Genomic DNA, 15878 nt, shown 5'->3' with positions numbered 1-15878 from the left:
CACAAAGGGGTAAGGAGTAAGCCCAAAAAGATATTGCTTAAGTTTAGTTATTCTGTCACATTTCATATAGTTTCAAGAGCATTTTCCAGACATTTATATACCCAACAACATTCTGTAATATGAAGTGTTCCAATTTGGCATTGTTCCACTCTTGGCAAGCAAGAGACAATAAAAATCAAGAGAAAGTTAAAAATTAAGTTTTTGAAGTATACAATATGTTAGGAATCATTTAATGAATTCAGGTGTTCAACAAGCTACAAGTCAACCAGAATTTGCAATACATATGTATTTCAAAGCACAGGTAAACACAGCTGCATCCCCTTTAAAGTTACTCCATGTCAGGGGATTATTACAATGAACCACCTGAACTCTTTCACCTCTCTGCTTTTGATCTGGGATTTACCTATGGCTGGAAAAACTAAGGGCATTGAAATCCTTCTCCCTCTAATTAAGGGAAATGGCATGTTTAAGCTTCAGATAGAGGAGAGAAACTTTTGAGTAGTTACAGCATGATGCAATCAGCAAATCCACTGGCACTGCTTTTGCAGACCTAAAACCAAAATCCTACAACAAGGTCTGACAAAGCATGTCTCACAGCAGAATTATCTGATTTAAATATTAATTACTCATCAGCATGGACTTTAAGAAGCATCTGAAACAAAAGCTCTTAAATCACACTTTAAATCCAGGATTTCTACTGTCTGCATTGTCATGCAGATCATGGTTTTGGGGTGGGGGTTTTTGGTTTGGGGGTTTTTTTGCTTTTTTTAAAAGCAGTGAAGGCTGATAACAAGTCTCTCTCTCAAGGTTCAAAAATATCAAGATATGTACAAATAAAGTCCAGCTCAACAAGTTAGGCACATCTTTTAGGAGACCTGCTACAGGACAGCATTATTGCCTCTGTACGCACTTGAGGGATTCTTCACAGTAGCTCTCAACTACATTGACAGTCCAAAAAAAAAACCTCCTACCACATGCACACCTAACAGTTTTTAGTTAACAGCTATAGTGCAGAGGAATTGTATCTGTGGCAGATTTTCCTGCAGACTGCTGCACTGAATGAGTTCCAAAACATGCCCCTAGAAATAATTTGGTTTTCCTCAATCTAATTGCATATTACCTGTATTCATGCAGAGTTTAGTCCTAAAACTTGAGACAAACCCAAGAACTGTACATTCATGTCTTCCAGTAAGCCAAACCAAACTTGAACAGAAGTCCCAGCACTTAATATCACACCACATAGCATATTGTAACGAATGGCAGGGAATTAAAGAAAACTAAAAACACAAAACACTACAAAAGGAATGCTGAATTAATTTTAAACTGTCTGTCTTTGTAGTTTCAGCAGACTGCTTCAGTGAATCAGTATTACTATTGCAAGCCAGCACTATAAATTACCTGAAGTTTAAGACCACTGAAAAACTATGTGTTTTTCTGATGTTAATGCCAATTATGGCAAAAATCCAAGTTGAGGATATTTGAAAACCTAGACCTAAGCATCACAGATTTAAAAAAAGCAGCACATAAAAATTAAGGAAGATGGTCCCATGTTCCCGATATTCTAATCCACAACATAAAATTATTTATGGAAGAGTGTGACTAGGAATTCAGTTACTGTCATTTATCAGATGGTCAGGACAGCACAGAGGTAATCGGCTGCATAACAACAGCACCAGGAAGGCTTCTTGGGGCATCTCCTGTACCAGGTCTGTTCAGTTCTGGTTTAACATAACAGGTAAACAGCGCATATTCACACCCCGTGAAGTGCGTTGACTTTTAAAAATCTGACAGAAAGGCGTTCTCATAAGAGATGTCTAATCTATTTCCTTTTAATCTCTCTCTTTATAGCTGAGGAAGAGTTCTTTGTACTTCTGGTAACAAAGGAAACATAGAAGTGACAGAAGCATGTCAAAGCTGTTTACGTTTCATACAGCCTCACACTCGGAGTTGCTGTTGGCAGGTTACTTCTTGAGAAGACAGTCTTCAACCTTTGCACAGGAGCTCCATCTTCCTACAAGTAACTTTATGGAAGAGTTAAGTGCGTAGAGGGATGCTAAAACCCTTCCCCACTCTGGCTAAGGTAGCACAAAACCAAAAGGAAAATTTTAAAAAATGTGACAAAGGGTTAATACAATAATTTCAAGTACCCATAACTACATTCAAGGCAACGTTGTCTAATTTATATTTTTATAGGCTTTAGGATACAGGTATTTATACAGTATTTCTTCTGTGGAGAAGATGAGTACGTTAAGGGAGTGATTAGAAACACAAATAAATCACAGAATCTAAGGATACTGTGTCATATTTAAGGTTATTGAATCAGCACACTGCGAGGCCAAATATTGCAAAATGGAAGATCTGGAGGGAAAAAAAGCTGAAGGACCAAATAAGTCACTAACCCATGCTGAGATTTTAGCTAGCTAAAAGCCTCGACTACGGCACAAAGAATTAATGATCTGAAAATGATGTAGACCTCTGTGGTGCACTGTGAAGTTGATGCTTTGCAAACAGAACAGCTTCAGGATCAGGCCTTCAGGTGTCTGGGCTCCCTGGGTCCATAGCCTACAACAGCAAATGCAAGCACATTGCTATAGTTAGTGGACAAGTCACTGTGAGAACCTGAGTAACGCTACGCTCAACCTAAGGTTAAAGAAGGGATGCTAAAAAAATGAACAAAAATATTAAAGAGACGCCAAAATTTAAGGGTGCAACAAAAAAACCCCTCCAGATCAGTTTTAAGATTAAAAAAATAAATCCCACAACAGGCATATAGTGGAAGGGAAGGGGGTTTAACAAGACAGGACAGACTGGAATATCTCTCTCCATTTACAGATCCAGGGGAACTTTTTCCCCCTCTAAAACTGTGCGTGAGTTTCCACCACAGCACACAGAGGCTCTACACAGAGAAGGGAAGGGAAAAAAAAAAATTTACATATATTAATTTTTTTCCTCCCCCCTTGATTTTTTTTTTTTGCTGTGCTTCAGAAGTGGGTCCATTGGTTTTTGGAACTAAATTAAAAGGTCAGGAAAACAAGTAGGCATGGACAAGACTGAACTGCAGATGAGCACGGAGAAGCAGAGAAACAGCTTTGGGATGAGCGCCAACAACTGCAAATAGTTACGGCCCCGATTCTGGTGGCCGTGAGCACAGTGCCGAACTGGAGTGACTCCAAGGGAAACAACGGATCACAACCCAGGAGAAGGATGCAGGGGAGCAAAGCAATACCACTGGTGAGATGAGCGCAGCAAACCTGTGGATAATGAATTCTCCTCACAAACAGGCACTAAAAGTGATAGCACCAGATATGGTACACAGTAAACTCAAAAATCATATCTAATTTCTAGATCCATGTTTTCCTCTCCCATCACTGGGAGGATATCCAGTCAACAGACACACTATATACTTTTTATTATTGTTTGAAGAGCAGCAACCCTGGCAGCATGCTAATCTAAAAGAAGAGACAAAACAGAGGTGGTTACTTTCTTTCCTCAAGATTTCCGCTTCGAAAAAACAAATGAACAAGAAAGGGTTTGCTCCCGCACACCACCACTTTGTTTCATTTCAGCAAGACTTTGACAAAAATCTAATTCGCTATGCCGTGTATCTAATATATTGGGTACTTGAAGTATGACCATCACTCATTAGAAATGTAATTAAAAAGTGACAAAACTAGATTCCCCCTCCCCAGCATGCAGATGAAAACCAGTAACCCTGCCTCTATTTGTAACCATGACAACTATAGAATATTTTATTTCAGTAATATAATTCACACTGAACATTTGCTCATAGGTTTTGTTGTTAAGGGAAAGGTTGACACATTGTGCATGCATTTCATAAGCTACCAGAAACAACAAATACAGGAAAGTCAGGCAGTTTGAGAGCAAGAACCTAGTATGTATTTCAGAGTTCATTTAAGACCCTCTACAGGAAGCTAAATGAACACGAACAAAAATTCATCCAAATTAAGTGTTATTGGTCATTACTTGCAAGACACTACTTGGTATGACTGGATGTTTTTCAACTTTTAAATAAAACACAATGATACTCTCTATTTTAGAAGAGGTAGTAACTTAAACCCCAAACTTTAATTTTCAATTAAAATACCGTAGGCATTATTCAGCTTCTATTAAGAAATATCAAAATAGATGTTATAGGAAAAGATATCTATATGAAACAAGGCAATGAAAGACGTAGTTTACATATGCTGGCTAAGTCTCACTCTGGATGGGTCGCTAAATTATTTGCATACTTCCCATATTTCATCTTAAATTGAAGACAGCTTCCATAAATACACACAATAAGGACAGGTTATAAGAAAAAAAAAAAAGCCCTGTACCCTCAGAGAAGATTAAACAACCTCACGAGCATAACTGAAGTTTGATGCAGATAAATGTCAGTGTAAAAATACAGCTGTACTTTATTTTTCTCCACATGGGGAAAAAAAGAAATAAAGCCATTAGCAGTTTAAACCAGAATACAACAATAATAAAAATAAAAGACACACTGTTGCTTTGTTTTGGTGGCAAAAAAATAATGAAAAGAATAAAGCTTGCTGGAATACTATTCCTTCTCTTACACAGATCATCATATCTATCAAGGAGGATTTAAAGTTTCAGCAGATTGCTAATTATAAGAGACAGTAATACTGTTATCTGCAGTCACCTTAAAGCTACAGTAGTTTGGGTTTTAAGCACCTCAAAATTGTCCTCAAAAGGATAGCCCGATAAATGTGTTTAAATCTGTCCAAGAGACTCACACGTGCCTACACGTACACACACACACTTGCTCAGTTGTTTTAAAGAATACCAGGAAAAAGAAAGTTTCTGCATTTATCAGAAATATGCTCTATACGATCTCCCATCAAAACCAATAATAAGCCAGAAACATGCACGTCTTTTTTCTTCATTGATGGAAAAGTGATTAAATCCCCCTTAATCTAGTTACCAAAACATTGTATTTTTTTCCCTAAACAGTTTTCATATACAATAAACAAAAGATAAGCAGTCAATTACATGACCAGGGCTCTATAATTTTTGGTGGTGGTAGGGAGATAAATCTATCTCGAGCATTCTAGGAATTTTTTCAGTTTAATAAATGAAGCCAGAGTGGGGGGAAAAATAAAATAATCTGGGAAACTACTAGCACACACTATTTATGAAGTGTATGAAAAACACCACCATCCATCCCCAGAACTCCCTCCCTCCAGACCTTTCTCCACCCTCTGGGGAAGCAAAGGAACCTGAACCCAAAATCCCGGGGATCACAGACCTGCATCCTCACACGACAAGGACAGCTAGTCACATCCACTCAATGTCAAAAAAAAAAAAAAAAAAAAGTAGCTTTTCCCTCCCATCCTAAGCAAGACCTTCGAAAACAGGTACCCAGGGGATGCGCCTCTGTGCTCCTAACGGCACCAGACAGCACTTCGGCTCAAAGATAAGTTAAAAGAAAACAATCAAAAAAAAAAAAAAGCATCAATAGAAAACCCCAGCAGCAACCAAACAAAACCTCACACCAGCGAGGTATGTCATACGGCGTGGCGAGGCACGGCGTGGGAAAGGCGTACGAAGTGGGTTTTTTTAAAAAATACACCTATTTAAGCAATATTGTGCCGAGAAGTTCCTCGTACACATCACGCGTGGGGAGGGGGCAGAAAAAGGAGGGGTGGAATGGAAATGTATTCTAGGCACAGGGAGACGACGGGGCTGGCGGAGGCATTTGGGAAGGGAGGAGGAGGAGGAGGCGGCAGGCTGCTGCCGGGGTGCGCGCCGATCCCTTCCCCAGCAGTTTCGGGGGCGGCTCCGGGTGCGGGCCCGGGGGTGGGAAGCGGGGATCCACCGGGACAGCCGCCGGCGCGGGGGGGGGGGGGGGGGGGGGGTCTGCGGGGACACAGCCACCGCCCCCCGGGGCTGGGGGGTTGCGGGGCCGACCCCGCTCCCCGCCGCGGGCGAGCGCCTGAAGTTGTGGGTGCGCGGCGGAGCTGGGGACCCCCAGGCCAACGTGAAGAAAAAAAAAAAAAAAACCAAACCCAAAGAAAACCCCAAAAACTGAAGGGGGGGAAGGGAGAAAGAAAATCATCATAATAACATTATTATCCCCCGCTGGCTCCCCGCACCGCACACCCCAGGCAGCAGGAGGCACGCAGGAAGTTTTTAATGCGGGCAGCGAGCGCAGGCGCAGGGCAGCCGCCAGCCCGGCGATGCCCGGCACGGCTGGCGGCGGCGGAGAGCTCCGCGGGCGCGCAGCCGCCGCGCCGCTTACCTCCCTCCGCGGGGGCGCAGGCGGCCCTGGGCCGGCAGCGCGGGTGCGCGGCCGCGTCCTCAGGCGGCGGGAGGATGCGCGGCGACGGGAGGAGGAGGCGGCGGCTTGTGCATCGCAGCCTCCGCCGCTAACGCAGAGCCCCGCGCGGCTGCGGGCGCCGGGAGCCGCGCTGGAGGCCGGGCAGGGGGGCGCGGCGCGGCGGAGGCTGCTGCGGAGCCGCGACCATGCTCCCGTCTGGCCGCCTTCCCCTCACCTACTGCCCGCTTTAGCCGGGGAGGAGGCGGCCTGGGCGCCGGGGCGAGGGGCGGGCCGGGCCAATCACCGCGGCGGCGGGAGGCGGTGGAGCCCGTCCCGGCCCGCCCCGCGGCCCGCCCCGCCCCGCCCCGCGGCCGCCCCCGCGGGAGGCTGCCCCGGCCCCGCCGCCGCCGCCGCCGCCCGGGCCCGCGGGGGCCGCCCCGCCGCGCTCCCCCCCCCACCCCGCCCGCCCCGAGTCCTCCTCCCCCGCCGCGGGTGCAGGTGCGGGCGCGGTGGCTCCGCGCAGCTGCGCGCCGCGCGCTCCCCCTCGGTCCGCGGGAGGGACGCGCGGGGGGGAGAGCGGCTGTTCCCGAAAAGGTCACCGGTCCCCCAGCTGTCTTCAAAAGTAGCGTGTAGTTGAAAAGAAATATTACCCCGCTTTATTAAATCATCTCTCTCCGGGGGCGTGATCCAAAGCCTCTTGAAGTCCACGGGAGTGTTTGAATAGGTCGGTACGATTCTCTCCCGACACCGCTCCTTTTTGGTTTTTTCTTTTCTTTTTTTTTTTAATTTATTTTTTTAAATATCCGTCGCGCTGGGAATCACTACAGATTTTACGCGTGGAAATCTGCATCTGTCTCTCTGTTCTGTGTAATCTTGTATCTGCGTGTGCTGCTTTGTAGAGATCTTTCTGATGTGCACACAAGCTGCATATGCTGTAGTTTTAAACATAGAACACTTTGTCTTTTATATTTCCTGTAAGCATAAAAATAAGCTTAATCAAATTCTTTTCTCCTTACTTTGCCAGTTAAAAATGCATCGTGGAGAAATATATTCTGTAACGTGTTGAAAGTGAGGCAGTTGTGCCAAACGAGAGCCAAGCAAAGCAAAGGGAAGGCAGGGAAGCACACAACCCGCAGAAATAGGCAAATGCATGTTTTTATTGAAAAAGGGACACACGCTGCCCGATGCTTGGGAGGAAGCAGGGTACAGCGTTAAAAGGGTAATTTCATTTTCTCTCTCCCCAACCTCACAAAGAAATGAAAATACGTTATTGCAGTGGACTAAAACATGTCTAAAACCAGCCATCATCATTAATATTAGAAAGCTTTTAGCAGAATATGGCCTCACTCTGAAACAGGAAGGCTCCATACATTTTTGTCATTAATATATTGTGGATTAACACTGGAACCTCCAGTCCTGTACACGGCAGCGGAGTGTGAGGGTCGGAAGTTCAGAACAGTTTAAATCTGAATTATTTAGCAAGCGCACGCACGACATACTCTTCTGATTTCCACGCAGCTTTTTGTTTTTTTCCCTTAGTTTTCTCCCTTTTAAACACGAGAGCCCCACTCGGTGTTATTTGCCCTGGTGCGGTGTTATTTGCCCAGCATATATAGTTGACCCAGAATCCGACGAAGCCGATGAGAAGAAGTCTCAATGGGACTGTTGACCTAACAAGTAGCATGTCAGTCTCCCGGTGGCATTTGAATGTTCTCGCAGCAAATGCTTCGAGACAGGAGAGAGCATAAAGCAGAGATTCTCTGGAATCCTTAATTAGACACAGTGATTTTGGAGTACCGGCTTCTGCCGCTATCCTCTAGTGCCTAGTACTTTGTTTTGTGACCTTGAGGTTAAGGATACCAACCAGCCCTGTTTATTTTTAATAAAATCTTATGGTTATATGAGACAGTTCTAGGTTTTATTTATTTTTAGCATAAGTGCTTCCATCTTATCTGCCTCGCAGGTTTATAGTAAGGATTTAGCTAATATTTGGACAGCACTTTTAAGCTATGAAGCTCTATAGGTCTATTATACTGACCATTTCCTGGGTTTTTCATTTTAGGAAGGTCCTTTCATACTCTTTCCCTTCAGGAAGATAGAGTTCAAATCTTGACCTTAGTTTTCCCTTCAAATTTGGTCAAATACCTGATTTACAAATGCTGATGGAGGGTCAGATTCTGATTTCATTTATAGGTAATGAATTTTAAAAAAATTTGTTGATCCTCAGTGACTTTATTCTAGATCTAAACTAGTTTAACTCAGAATTTGAGCCACAATTCCATATTCATGAAGAATAAGCCTATGATTACATTAAATACAGTATTTTACATTCATTTTCTTGCTTTGATTTTCGTGTTTTAGTAACTTCAGTAATGTAAGAAGAAACTGCTTCATCTTATTAGTTTTTTTTAGTTCCTTTTCTTTTTTCTGACCTATTTCTGAGAGAAAGACATGTACAGGTGGGCTTTGTAGAGAGGGGCAGGTGGCTGAAAAATATTTTGGGGGCATTCATTCTGCTCATGGTTCGATGGGGTCACAGTGTGCAAAAAGTTTTTTAAAAATTAAGGTTAATACTGGGGTCTGGAGAAACTCCTCTGTGCTTGGCATGCTGTTCCTGGCACTGGGAATGATGCACTGCCACTCACATGCTTTCTCAGTATTTGGAAAATCCTGTCCTCTCATTTAGTGCATGTCTTAAGGGTGGCAAACCTACATCCAAGTAATAGCACTGAAAATAAGGATCCTCAAACTGCCGGTGAAACAAAAGATCTATTTACAGAAAAAACACATACTCTGTGGTGAGGTTTTTATTTGGATGGGTGGGTGGTTTTTTTAATAGAATCTGTTACAGGGTTGTACTTGACAGGCTGAGGATTGTTTGTGAGAATCCCAGTTTTGGATTAGGCAGCTGATAGCCTGCAAGACTTTGGTGGCTGGTAAAGCTTGCTCCACTGAAAGAAGAGATTTCCTCTTTTAGCAATAGATCATTATGTTACAAGGCGTGTATTAGAATGAGAATAATCCAACTTCCCCTGTCTTTGCTGATCATATCAAAACTAATGGCATCTTGAATTGTCAGAGCATCAAGTCCATCTTCTGATAAAATATTAGAAGACACACAGATCTATTCATCTTATTGGAGATTTCATTTTAGTCTGCAAAATATTTGATGGCAATGCCATTAGATTAGCTGTGGGCATATTAAAGGGACCAAATTAATAATTGGGTACCAGGATTTTGCAAAGGGGTTCCCATAAATATTTCCCACTTTATGGTAAACTTAATCTCCTAGTTTTGGACGTGCTTAAGGGAGTGAAATTCTTACTTATGTTAAGGGATTTAAAACATAATTCTTTAAATTGTTACTAAAATATTCTTACTTTTTGATGAAGGTTGAGCCATTTCAAAGGTCATGAAATTTCACCTCCAAAATTGTTGTATGAGATTTTTCTAAGCCATAGCCAGAGAGGAATGTCTGCTACCCAAACTTTAACTGCAAGGTTTGACTCCTGCTTTCAGCTAATGAAAATCTCCTTAATTACAGGTTTACAACTTGGATACTAATGTCAATGCATTAATTTTCTGCTGTCTGCAAATGGTGACAGATATAGTAAAATATCTAGAAAATACAGTAATAGATATTTTGTGTATTTCCAGACTTTAAGGGTTCTGAAAAAGTCAGTGGAGATCAGGAAGATATCTTAGTTGTTTTTCAGTCATGTATTTTTATTTATTTGAAGTATAAAGACAGTTCACTGGTACTTTTAGCATTCATCTGTACATATCTGTTACAATTATCCTTAGCGTTTAGCAGAAAGATAATCCCCAAAGGAAGCAGGAAGCGACATTTAAAGTAATTTTCAGGTGTGCAGCTTGAGTTAATTGCCAAAATATAAATTTAAGATGGATTAAAACTGCTAACCTGTGGAATTTAGTGAAAAACATCATTGACTTCTGTGGACACACCATGTTTAATGAAATATCTCCTTCCCTGAGCAAACCTTCTCTCTTCTGCTGCGTAACCAAAGCTGGTATCGGGGCGGGAAGGCAGAGCCGGTAGGTACGATGTCCCATCACTTGGAGCTGGTTAGAAAGGGATTCTCGATTTCATGCGTGCCAAACTGTGCCCACCTCCACGTCAGTTGTAGGGTAGTCATCAAGGCAGGCAACTATTCTTGTGAAACGAATCAATCTTCAGACAAGAAGGTGAGTGTCAGAGGGTCACTGTTTGGCTGATAACCTATAGAGGGACTAAAATTATTTTGCCAAGAGATGAGGAAGGTATATGATCATCTCCTTAATATTGGACCATTGTCCCCATTTTTTTTCACAGGAGGATTATATTGTAACTCCCAGACTTTACATATCCCTGATTTTCTCAGGCATTTAGCTTTTTAATCGGACCACAGACTGTTTGCAGATACATGCATGGCTCTGGGGGCAAAGGTTATGAAGTCATTTGCTTGGAACTGATGAAATAAAGATTTGTGTGATTTTAGGTGTGTGAGCCAAAACTTCCTTGTCTCTGACTTGTCAAGGGAATGAGAAGAGTCTGATCTTCTACGAGCAAGCAGTATATTGAGTTGATTTCTCTTAGCTGTGGCAGAACCATTTGCTAAAACTTCCCCCAGAAGGCAGAAGTGGATTCTGCTGGAGTCGCGATTTTGATTTCTGATGGGCAGCAATAAAAGTAAGATCTATTTCACTATATTGGCAGAGTTGAGAGCTCTGTCTTGAATTATGTGAAGATTTCTAATCATTGGGAATAGCACAAAAGTCAGGTTTTTCTCTTGACTTTTTGAAAACTTATAAAGATTTTGTTTAGCAACTTTATTTCCGGTCACCTTTGGTCCCACTCAGTCACATGGAGAGGCATTTTCAATGCCATTGAAATCATTGCATCAGTTGCTTGGGTTTTGTCAAAGTAACTCCGCTACACTGGTTTATGAGGGGGAATGTGGGAAGAATTGGAGTTTCAGGGTGATTTTGGAGGGAGCTGCATTTTTTGATTTGTTTGTCTAAAACAGTAACAATATGTTTACACCTATTCCTCGTAATTATACACGGAAAACTAAAATAGATGCCATTTTGAACTGAGTGTCTGTATTAAGTTGGTTTGACTCCTATTTTCTGCCATCTGTGGCATAAGTAGAACAGAGAGTGAGAACAAAAAATATAAATGACTCAGTCACATTTCCTTTAGGAGACACATCGTGCCCCCCATTCTTGTCAAATAATTCATTTCAGCTCTGAGTGAAACAGTGTTGTAACACACTGGGCATGGAGAAGAGATGCTGCCGTTCTGTCATTTAATAGAGAGACCCAAATTTATCTTATAATATTTTGCTTAAGCAGCTACACATAATTTTTCTGTATATTTAGTTGGCCTCCAAAACAATCTCAGCACAATGCTGGAATGTAATTCAGCTTAATTAAATACTGAATTTTCATGTAAATGTTAAGTACCTCGTAAACCTGACTGTGGAAAGAACCAGAAGTAGGTTCACGGAGAGGAAACTGAGACAACTAGGTGCTGCTGAAGCCTCACAGAAGATTTAGTTGCCACCTGCTTTTGTTGCCACTGACTACAGGGAACCAGATCTAGGCTCTGGAGTGAGATGGAGACAGTACTACACCCTACAGTCTTTGTTTTCCTTTTATCCAGACTGACCAGGGCAGGTCCCTTCAGACTCATCGAACAGTTGATGATACCTGGGGCTTCCCTAGGGATGGATCTGAGGTACAGCCAGGCGTGCCAGCATACCTTGGAGCCTGGAGGCACTCGGAGGTCTCGCATACCTATAGACATCTATTTTAGAAGGGCTGATTTACCTCAAAGTTTACATATGAGGCAAGTGTTTGAGGCAAACAGGTTGTCCCTGCAGTATCTTAGGGGAGTTCATCATCACAACACCCTGGAAGGGGGTGGCATCATTGCTCTAACTATGACAAGAAGTTTTCCTCCTTTATACTTGATGCCTGGTAAAAGTCAGGTTGAAAATGGCGATGGTGCTCCCGATTTTGATACGGTTAATGCTTTGCACAGACTCTGAATGTTACATAAAACTCCTTTTTAATAGATTCCTCTAGGAATCAAGTTTTGAGTAAAGGCCAAATGTTTTTATCACTGATGAAAGAAATGATACCGAATCAGGTTTACACAAGGCACAGGTTAATAGTGAACAAATGGAAGAAAAAATGATAAAGGGGCAAATTATTATTGCTGAGTGACCTGAAGTGCTTAATGAAGAGGTCAAAATAAAAAAAAAGTTTGAATATTAGCTAGGTGCAAAGCAATGTAATAAAGAATGAAGACAAGAGGCTACACAGGGCAGGAGGCTTTCTTTTGGAAAGCAAGGAATTTGAAAAAGATTTAGGATTCTTTTTGGCTAAGCACCTCAAAATGAAATCTCACTGTAATTCTGTGGCAAAAAGGCCAATGCAATCCTGAGATGTAAAAAAGAGTATTATCAAGCAGATAAGAGGATTTGATGTTGCCCACATGCACAACAGTGGTAAGGCTACTGTTACAAACTCCATCCAGTTTTGGTGTTCACAGTTAAAAGCAATGTAGAAGTAGTATGGTAAGTTCAAAGGAAAGGTATGAAAAAGGATTCAGAAAACAGGCGTGACAACATGAGGCATAAGCAGCTCAACATATTTAGCTCATCAGGGAAGAAGCTGAGAAGTGACTTGGTCACCACAGGTAGGTACTGACCCATGGAAAAGATATCCAAGAGTCAGTAGCCACTTTATCTACCTGACAAAGGTATTACAGGACCCAGTGGTTGCAAGCTTAAGTTAGACAAATCCACCCTTAAAAGAAGACACAATTTCCTATCCCACAGAGCCCTAAATAATAAAACTGTTTGTCCTGTAAAAGCTGTCACAGGTAGGGATGTTTAAGAGGATGTTAAATATGTTTTTTTAAATACATTCTTTCATCCGCTTTGTGGAAAAATCTGTACATCTTTCTGTGCATGTGTGAGTGAGAGCTTTGTCAGGAGATTGGTGGCAGTTCCTTGTCTCGCAGTCTGAGAGCCTGTTATCCCTCCTGTTATTCAGTCCCTGGTGAGGGTACGGGGACCAGCACAGCCGGTGTTGCTCTCAGCATCCTCGTAACACTTGCAGTTTCAAAAGAGAATAATTATTATCAAATAAACATTCTCTTGTTTCGTGGCTCCGGTGAGGTCTTACAGACTGTCAGGAAGGATTTATTTTTTCTCTTGGATGAAATTGGCCACATATATCTTGGTTATTTGGGAGTTGTTTCATTTTTCTGCATCCCTCTGGAGCATAAGAGATGAACGGGGGGCCTTGGATGGCTTTTTGCCAGTTCTGCACTGGTGCAAACCCACCCTTCCCTGATCATAGGTGCCTCGATGCTGTATTTTCCTTTCATATTTATGGTCAAACTAATTGCAACAGTTAAATTGATTAGGACTTTTACCTCGTGTCAGATCAGGAGTTACACAGCTTCTCCAGTATATCAGGCACAATGTGCTCGCTGGAACCAGCTAGATGTTTCTCACTTAGTCCATTTTTTCTTTTGTAGAGATCTTGATATTAGTGACAGGTTCTTCTCCTTTTATATATAAATCTACTCTCCAAAGGACTAAACTGCTGTGATTTAATTTGGGGGTTTAAAATAGGGATAAAACATACTGATTTGAGATATATAGGAGATCAGGCTCTCAGCTCTGTTTTTAAATTCTGTGAAACTTTCTACAAATGGTTTGTATAGTCAATAAGGATATGATTAACAGTATCGTGATGAATATTCTGCACAAAATTTTGGCACTGGGAAATTCAGAGGCTTTCGTATCCAAAAGGAGTGACGTGATGATCTATATGCCTTCTTTCATTGAACAGTCTATAGAATTTCCCCTGGTAATTCTTGCATGGAGTGTAAATCTTACAGATGAGATAATGAGAACATTTACAAACAAACAAATGCAAACACCCAAACCTTGATTCTCTTACAGTATTTCCTGGAGAATCTATTGCATTCCTTTCTCGGTTATTTGGACTAATAGTTAGCCGGGCTGATATTCACAATGTTCTCTAGCACTAATCACAGCCCTGTGAGCATAGACTAAAATTCTGGCACTGGCTGAGCTGTGTGAGGGTTTGGTTATGAATAACCCTATTCAGTTATATCCCTTGTGCGGAACACAGTTAGTAAGGTTGGTAAGCTGGGATATGTACACAGCTACATGCATGTAAATAGTGCGAACAGTGCTAGGGAAGTAGAATTCCTCAGTATTTAGGAGAAAAACATTATCAAGAGGAATTTTTTTCCTGCCTATCCCTTTTGAAGCTTTGTTTCACGGTAGCCAGAGGGAGAAAAAAACACATTATATGAGTAAATTGGCTGGAGAATGTAACCAGGGCCCCAGTAAACACTAAGAATGAAAACCCATACGAATGTGTATTCAAGCAAGTATGCACAAAGATGGTGTTTTCTGCAAGCACTCTCTTGGAGGAAAGTGCTGTTCTGTAACTAAATAACTGGGAAGAAGTTGAGGTTTGGCCGAACTGTTGTGTTTAAATTTTCACCGAGGTTCCCTGATTTCCCCCTGTTGTTCCACTTCCTCTGCCCCAGCATAATTTGTGTGGTTGTGCCTGATACTCTGAATAATTCATCTGAAATCTGAGATCCCTGATGACCAACACCGATTTTTCAAACGATCAGACTCAGACTGTATGATTTTGGAGTGATAGAGTTGGGATATTTTAAATTCTGTTCTGTCAAGGAATGATTAGGACATTAATTTGGGCCATATTAGTACATCTCCCCTGTGCTAATGGGAGGATATACCCCCTTTCATGTTTAATCTAAAGAGGGATTGATGACTGGTGAGGTTGTCTCACATAGGGATGTCTGCCACTGAAATAAATGATGAGCTCAGTGAGTGAAAATGTTTAGGCTGCACTATCTAAATGTGGATTCCTTCTGTGCCAACGGCAATGAAAGCCCTTAGGTGGTGGCTGTGTAGATTTTTCTCATTGTGGGCAAAAATGAGGATTTTTTTAATTATTTGTTAGCCCAAGGCTTCTTTCTTGAAGTTGCTACCGACTGTTGATGCTGATTTCACATTTCATAAACATCCAAGTCATGTTCAAGAAGCAGAACACTGGCCTCAGAGATGACATAGCCACTGGAGGCGGAGGAAAACGGCAGCATCGTCGCTGTCTGATGGTGAAAGAAAAGGGCACCTTTCCTCGGAGTTTCCCAGCAACTTTGACTTGATGTGTGAATTTAGTACTACTGTGTTAGAAGAACAGTAAAGTACCTTTGAATTAGAACACACTAGAAAAGTTGCTTAATGTGCTTTTTTTACTCTATTACTTTTAACCCACCACTGCAAAATTCCTCCTACCTGTAACGAGTAATTTAATTTGGAAAGGCAAATAAGAGCTCATTAGCTGATGCACTGCTACAAAGTAAGTGAGCAGATTTTATGCCTAGGGACAGACTTTTACAACCATTTTGAAATGGCACAATACAATGCAATAAATCCTGTAGCCTCTTTAGAGAGGAAGAGGAGAATGCCCTCCTTCCATTACTTGGATGCAAGTTATCTTCATCTTAAAA

General features: G+C 41.9%; 1 protein-coding gene across 3 annotated transcripts in view; it reads right to left on the bottom strand.

Annotated features, from left to right (window-relative positions):
- The window catches only part of KLHL29 (kelch like family member 29), a 404084-nt gene extending 397012 nt beyond the window's left edge, over positions 1-7072 (bottom strand). For 2 of the 3 annotated variants that reach the window (XM_074820136.1, XM_074820137.1), the window contains exon 1: positions 6263-6439. The gene's annotated coding sequence lies outside the window, so the exon portion shown is untranslated. Of the gene's footprint in view, positions 1-6262; positions 6440-6930 lie in introns of those variants that run through there. The other variant, XM_074820138.1, reaches the window with a different exon arrangement.
- Between the last annotated feature and the right edge of the window lie 8806 nt (positions 7073-15878).

The sequence above is a fragment of the Strix aluco genome, chromosome 3, assembly GCF_031877795.1.
Source record: "Strix aluco isolate bStrAlu1 chromosome 3, bStrAlu1.hap1, whole genome shotgun sequence".
NCBI lineage: Eukaryota > Metazoa > Chordata > Aves > Strigiformes > Strigidae > Strix > Strix aluco.
Note: the sequence above shows the minus strand (reverse complement) of the source record. Positions and strands in the feature narration are given on the sequence as shown.